Source organism: Plecotus auritus, assembly GCF_963455305.1.
Source record: "Plecotus auritus genome assembly, chromosome: 3".
In the NCBI taxonomy this organism is placed as follows: Eukaryota; Metazoa; Chordata; class Mammalia; order Chiroptera; family Vespertilionidae; genus Plecotus; species Plecotus auritus.
In genome coordinates, this window is record NC_137772.1 from 170,735,486 (window position 1) to 170,741,863 (window position 6,378).

Consider the following 6,378-nt stretch of genomic DNA (forward strand, 5'->3'; position numbering starts at 1 on the left):
ACCATAAGTTACTAAACCAGTTGTGTACTGTTGGCCATTTGTTTCCATGCTTTTTGCTTTTTTAAGTACTTTTGCAACCAACAGCTTTATGTATATGATTTTGCTTTTGTTCAATTACTTCTATAAGATAAATTTCCAAGATACTAAACATCAGAACATTTTTACCTCTCTCTCTCTTTCTAAATCCTCACCCAAGGATATTTTTTTCCTACTGATTTTCAGAGAGAGTGAAAGGGAGAGAGGAGGAGGGAGGGAGGGAGGGAAGGAGGGAGGGAGGGAGAGAGAGAGAGAGAGAGAGAGAGAGAGAGAGAGAGAGAGAAACACTGATGTGAGAGAGACACATTGACTGGTTGTCTGATGGGTGCTGAGTGAACCTTCTATGGAGGAACGTGCCCTTGACCTGGAATCGAACCCTTGACCCTTTGGGTCCTCGGGCTGATGCTCTAATCACTGAGCAAAACCTGCCAGGGCTCTTTATACCTCTTGCTAAGTTCTATCATGATGCTTTCAAATTGGACACAAGTGGCAAGCTAAACTTCCTTTCCTAGAGTTCAGATAGGGTTCTTCTTGCCCTCGCTTTTAAAAAAAATTTATTTATTAAGTTGGTCAACATGAACAGATAGGTTGCATTATGCCTACTAGCCTCACATTGTCCTAAGCAAGCAGGAAGTGTTAGCCCTGACAATTTTTTTATTCTTTGTAATGCAAGTGCCAGATTTAATGTTCCCATTTCAAAGAAGCATCCACTTCAGAGACAGCCTTCTCCAATAAACCCATGTCAGCCACTAGGTAGAGCCAGGCCAAATCCCCCCACCGAAGCCCCTTTATTTAGAGCTCTTGGTTGATTTTATAACTGATCATTTGGGCTACTAGATTCTTTTCTCTTCTGCACTTCAAAGTCTTGCTCTTATGCTTTAAATTCACAGACAAAGAGTGAGCCCGGAAACCCTGGGTCCCTACCTAGTCCCCCATGAAAGGCCTGTGCACCCTCTCTCTCTGTTAACCATGATAGTTTTGTTCTGATTAAAGAAACCTAGCAGGCAGTTACACTCAGGACCTGGGATCTCACCAGGAAATGCGGCCCATTCTGGTAGCTGCCTATTATCATGGAAAGATTAACAACCTTGTTGCAGAAACCAGAGGCACCAGCCCTTTGAAAACCCCAGCCCTTTGCATACCAACAGGCCTTTGCAAACCCCTACCCTGCATTACCTATAAACTGCCCATTTTGCGTAGGCATTCATATCCCTTTTGCCTACTTCCCCATGTAATCTTTGTCCTTCTACCCAATATAAGCAGCTGGCTTATGGTGGGGGGCAGAGCAGATTTTTGTGGATGACCTGCTGCTCTCCCCATACTGCTGGCATTATTGGAATAAACACTCATATATGAGTCAACCCTGTCTCTGCTGAATTGGCTCAAGTAGTGACAGGCAGCCCGGACCCACTGATTGTCTGGTTACAAAACCACATGGGTCATGTTTTCCTACCTTTTTAAGCATCTCATGTGTCTCTCAGTGAGTCAGTTCCAGATTTAGAACTGTTGTCATCCACTGAGATTCTTGGTTTCTTGGCCACAGTAGAGAGAAGAAACGCTTGATAAATCTCTGTGTCTTGTTATCCTGAAAAATAATCTCTCTGTGACATCAGCAGAATGGTAGTGTGAGCGGTCCTTCTGGGTTCTCCCCTTGAAGTTATAAGCCGGACAGCGACAATTCAACAAAAAATTCCCTGCTCAACACACAAGCATGTCTGAGAGATCTACACATTGAGACATCTGAAGGTGGGTGAGTTGGAGCGAATAAGGGAGGCAGTAAGAGGGGAGAGCAGAGACAGGGGCCATGGATGCACCCTGGAGCTCACTGTGGGTTGCGGGAGCAGGGGATGAATCAGGCTGCAGCTTGCGCACTCTGCAGCCCCCAGGAGCAGAGAGGTAGAATAGGCATTGCTGCCTGAGTGGTCAACACATACTGTGGCTGAACCCAGTGACCAGGGCAGAAGTGGAACACAGAGGTGTGGTCGCTGTGGTCTAGCAGCCACCACTGCCAGGCAGACAAAGCTACAGAGCCTGGCCCCATGGCCCCATCCCATGCATTCCCAGAGCTAGCAGCAGGCCCTAGAAGAAGCTGTGGCAGTTAAGTGTTGAGTTACAGAGCACACTCTCCGCAGCCCTGAGAACTGGAGAGGCAGAAGAATTCCTCTCTGAGTGGCAGGCACACGCTGTGTCGAATCCCAGTGACAGGGGTGGAGATACAGAGGCGTGGCAGCTGGGATCTGGCAGTTACCAGTACTGGGCGGAGAACAAAGCCACAAACGCATGAGCCAGCCTCTCCCAGCCCACCCTTCCCCCAGCCATCATGGCAGAGCTCAGCGGGGGCACCTGGGACACCTCAGGCTGTACTGCTGGCAGCATCGAGGGGGCAGCTCTGGGATTTCACAGGCGCTGAACCCCAGTGCCCACCATATTCCCCCACAGGGTGGTGCCTGGTCACAGAGGAGATGGCCACCTCCCCAGGGAATACAGGGCATTTCCACCACCCCTCAGAGATTCGCGATACCAGAGCAGTGAAGAGAAACTAAAAACTTGTGCTTCAGTGCCACCTACTGGAAAATCTCTTCTTACCAACCTGCTAAACAAGTGATCAACACTCTTAAAGCAGATTTCATCCACTCATCTAATGATGGGTACTTGGGCTTCGCTATTGTAAATAATGCTGCTGTGAACATAGGGGTACGTACTGTCAACAATAAAAAAAGCAGATTTCATTCCCATAAATGCCCAGGCAGAGAAATAATCCATCAAATACCATGAATAACCAAGGTAACAAGGCAGCTCAGAAAGAAAATCTCCAGAAAATAAACTTAAAGACATGGAAATGCATGATTTAAATGACAGAAAATTCAAGATTGCGGTTCTGAAAAAATGCAATGAAATATAAGAAAACTCAGGCAGCTTAATGAACTCAGAAATAAAATGAACAAAACAAAAAGAGTACTTTATTAAAGAGATTACATGTTTGAAAAAGGACTAAATAGAAAATCTGGAGCTGAAGAACTCAATAAAAGAGCTGAAGAACTAACTAATGAGGACATAGAGCTGACCAGATGGAGGAAAGAACTAGTGATAGTGAAGATAGAAATCTAGAAATGATAAAGATGGAAGAAAACAGATTTGAGAGTAAAAAAGGAGAGAAAAACTCTATGAGAACTGACTCCATCAGAAAGAGCAATTTAAGAATAATAGTTATACCAGAAGAAGAAGAGAGGGAGAAGGGAACAGAGAACCAATTTAAACAAATAATTGACGAGAACTTTACAAACCTCTGGAAAGATCTGGATCCTCAAATCCAAGAAGCAAAGAGAACAACTAATTAACTCAATCCAAAAGACCTTCTCTAAGGAGCATTATATTAAAACTGCAAAAGTTAATGATAAAGGGCCGCGCCGCCACGCCTCCGGGACCATGCTGCGCTGGCTGTGGGGCCCGGTGCTGCCCCGGCCGCCTCCCAGGACGCGGGCCGCTGCGGCCTTAGGAGACCCTGTTCCAGCAGCTGGACCGCAACGGGATGGCGTGGTGGACATGGGCGAGCTGCAGGAGGGGCTCCGGAACCTGGGCATCTCCCTGGGCCAGGACGCCGCGGAGAGAATTTTTACTACTGGTGATATCGACAAAGATGGGAAGCTGGATTTTGAAGAATTTCTGAAGTACCTTAAAGACCATGATTAAAAAAAAAAGAAAAAAGAAAAAAGAAATTGGCATTTAAGAGCTTGGAAAAAAACAATGATGGAAAATCGAGGCTTCCGAAATTGTCCAGTCTCTCCAGATAGTAGGGATAACTATTTCTGAAAAACCAGCAGAATTGATTCTTCAAAGCATTGGTAGTGATGGAACGATGACAGTGGACTGGGATGAATGGAGGGTCTACTTCTTACTTAATCCTGTTACAGATATCGAGGACATTATTCGTTTCTGGAAACATTCCACCGGTACTGACATAGGAGCTAGTTGAACTATCCCGGATGAATTCACGGAAGATGAAAAAAAGTCGGGACAGGGTGCAGGCAGCTTCTGGAGGGAGGCATTGCTGGCGCCGTCTCCCGCACAGGCACTGTGCCCTTGGACCATCTCAAAGTCACCATGCAGGTCCATGGTTCAAAATCCGACACAATGAACATCTGGTGGCTCCCGGCAGATGGTGAAAGAAGGAGGTAGCCGCTCCCTTTGGAGAGGAAACGGCACAAATGTTCTTAAAATTGCCCGGAGATGGCTGTCAAGTTCTCAGCGTCTGAACAGAACAAGAAGATGCTTACTGGGGAAGGACAACAGATAGGGACCTTTGAGAGATTTGTTTCTGGTTTCATGGCGGGAGCAACTGCACAGATGTTTATTTATCCTATGGAGGTTTTGAACACCAGCCCGGCCGTGGGCAGAACTGGGCAGAACTGGGCAGTACTGCGGCCTGTCCCATTGTGCCAAGAAGATTTTGAAACACGAGGGCATGGGAGCTTTCTTCAAAGGTTATATTCCCAATTTACTAGGCAGCATACCTTAGCAGGTGTAGACCTTGCTGTGTATGAGCTCTTGAAGTCCCATTGGCTGGATCATTTTGCCGAAGACACGGTGAACCCCGGAGTGGCAGTGTTGCTGGGGTGTGGCGCCTTGTCCAGCACCTGCCGGCAGCTGGCCAGCTACCCATTGGCTTTGGTGATAACACACACGCAGGCTCAAGCCACGACAGAAGGAAGCCCACAGCTGGGCATGGTTGGCCTCTTTCTTTCTTTCTTTTTTTAAAAAAAATATATTTTATTGATTTTTTACAGAGAGGAAGGGAGAGGGATAGAGAGCTAGAAACTCACTAATAAAAAGGCATAGAGTAGCAGATTGGATCAAAAAACAAAACTCAACCATATACTGCCATTAGGAGATACAGCTCAGCTGCAAGAACAGATATAGACTCAATATGAAAGGGCGAAAAAATGATACTCAAAGCAAATGGCATCCAGAGAAAAGTGAGTGTACCTGTACTTATATCTGACAAAATAGATTTCAAGATAAAAAAGGTAACAAGAAACAAAGGTGGACATATTTTAATTATAAAGATGACAATACATCAAGAAGATATAACAGATATATATATATATATATATATATATATATATATATATATATATATATATCCCCAAATCAGGGAACACCAAACTATATAAAACATATTAAAATATTTTTATTTAAAAAAAGCATTTTTACTGATTTCAGAGGGAAGGGAGAGGGAGAGAGAAACATCAATGATGAGAGAGAATCACTGATTGGCTGCTGTGGGAACCCCTTTCACGTCCCGCGTGGTTCAGGGTTCCAGTTCAGGGTTCGGGTTCTGGAGAAGGCCGCACACAAATGAAAAGAGACTTGGAAAAGTATTAATTTGGAAATATTGGGGGCCAGGCGGGAGCCCAACTCTAGTGGAAGGACTACCCCTTGCTCTGGCCTTGCAATTCCTTTTATTGAGACTATGGGATATGCCCATAACCTTTAGGCAGGAAATTCCAATAACAGAAATTTACATGAAACAAACAGGTGGAGGCTGCTTGAGCTAACAATGTTTCAACTAAACAGTGAGTGATCAAAACAATTAAGGTTGTTGACCAGCCTTCCCAGTTTCCTGGCCACATCTTTCTATTAGTGGTAGAATGATTGGTTTCCGGCAGGCTGCCTTCTGCATGCCCCCCTAAACAACTAATAACAGAACTAAAGGGAGAAACAGACAAAAGCACAATTATAGTAGGGGACTTAGTACCCAATTACAGCTATGGATAGACCTCCCAAACAGAAAATCAATCAAGAAATATCAGCCTTAAATGACACATTAGACCAAATGGACATAACTGACATTTATAGAACCTTTCATTCCAGAACACCAGATAATACATTCTTCTCTAGTGCACAGGAAACATTCCCAAGGCTAGACCACATGTTGGGACACAAAACTAGCCTGAACAAACCTAAGAAGATTGAAATCATGCCATGCATATGCTCCAACTACAATGCTATGAAAGAATGACTGGGTCAAAGAAGAAATAAAAGTAAACATCAAGCCTGGCCAGTGTGGGTCAGTGGTTGAGCATCGACCCATGAACTAGGAGGTCATGGTTTGATTCCCAGTCAAGGGCACATGCCTGGGTTGCAAGTCTGATCCTGGGGCATGTGCAGAGGCAACCAGTTGATGTATCTCTCTCACATCAATGTTGTTCTCTCTCCCCCTTCCTTCTATTTCTTCTACTCTCTCTAAAAATCAATGGAAAAAATATCCTTGGGTGAGGAGTAACAAAACCAAAATCAAACCAAACCAATCAATGTAGTACACCATACTGACAAAACAAAGAA

The 6,378-nt window shown here is 44.8% G+C and overlaps 1 pseudogene across 1 annotated transcript; it reads left to right on the forward strand.

The window, feature by feature from the left end:
• The first annotated feature begins 3,462 nt into the window (after positions 1-3,462).
• LOC308244229 (mitochondrial adenyl nucleotide antiporter SLC25A24-like) lies at positions 3,463-4,791 on the forward strand (annotated as a pseudogene). Its single transcript has one exon. The product of its transcript is annotated as a mitochondrial adenyl nucleotide antiporter SLC25A24-like (transcript).
• The last annotated feature ends 1,587 nt before the right edge of the window (positions 4,792-6,378 follow it).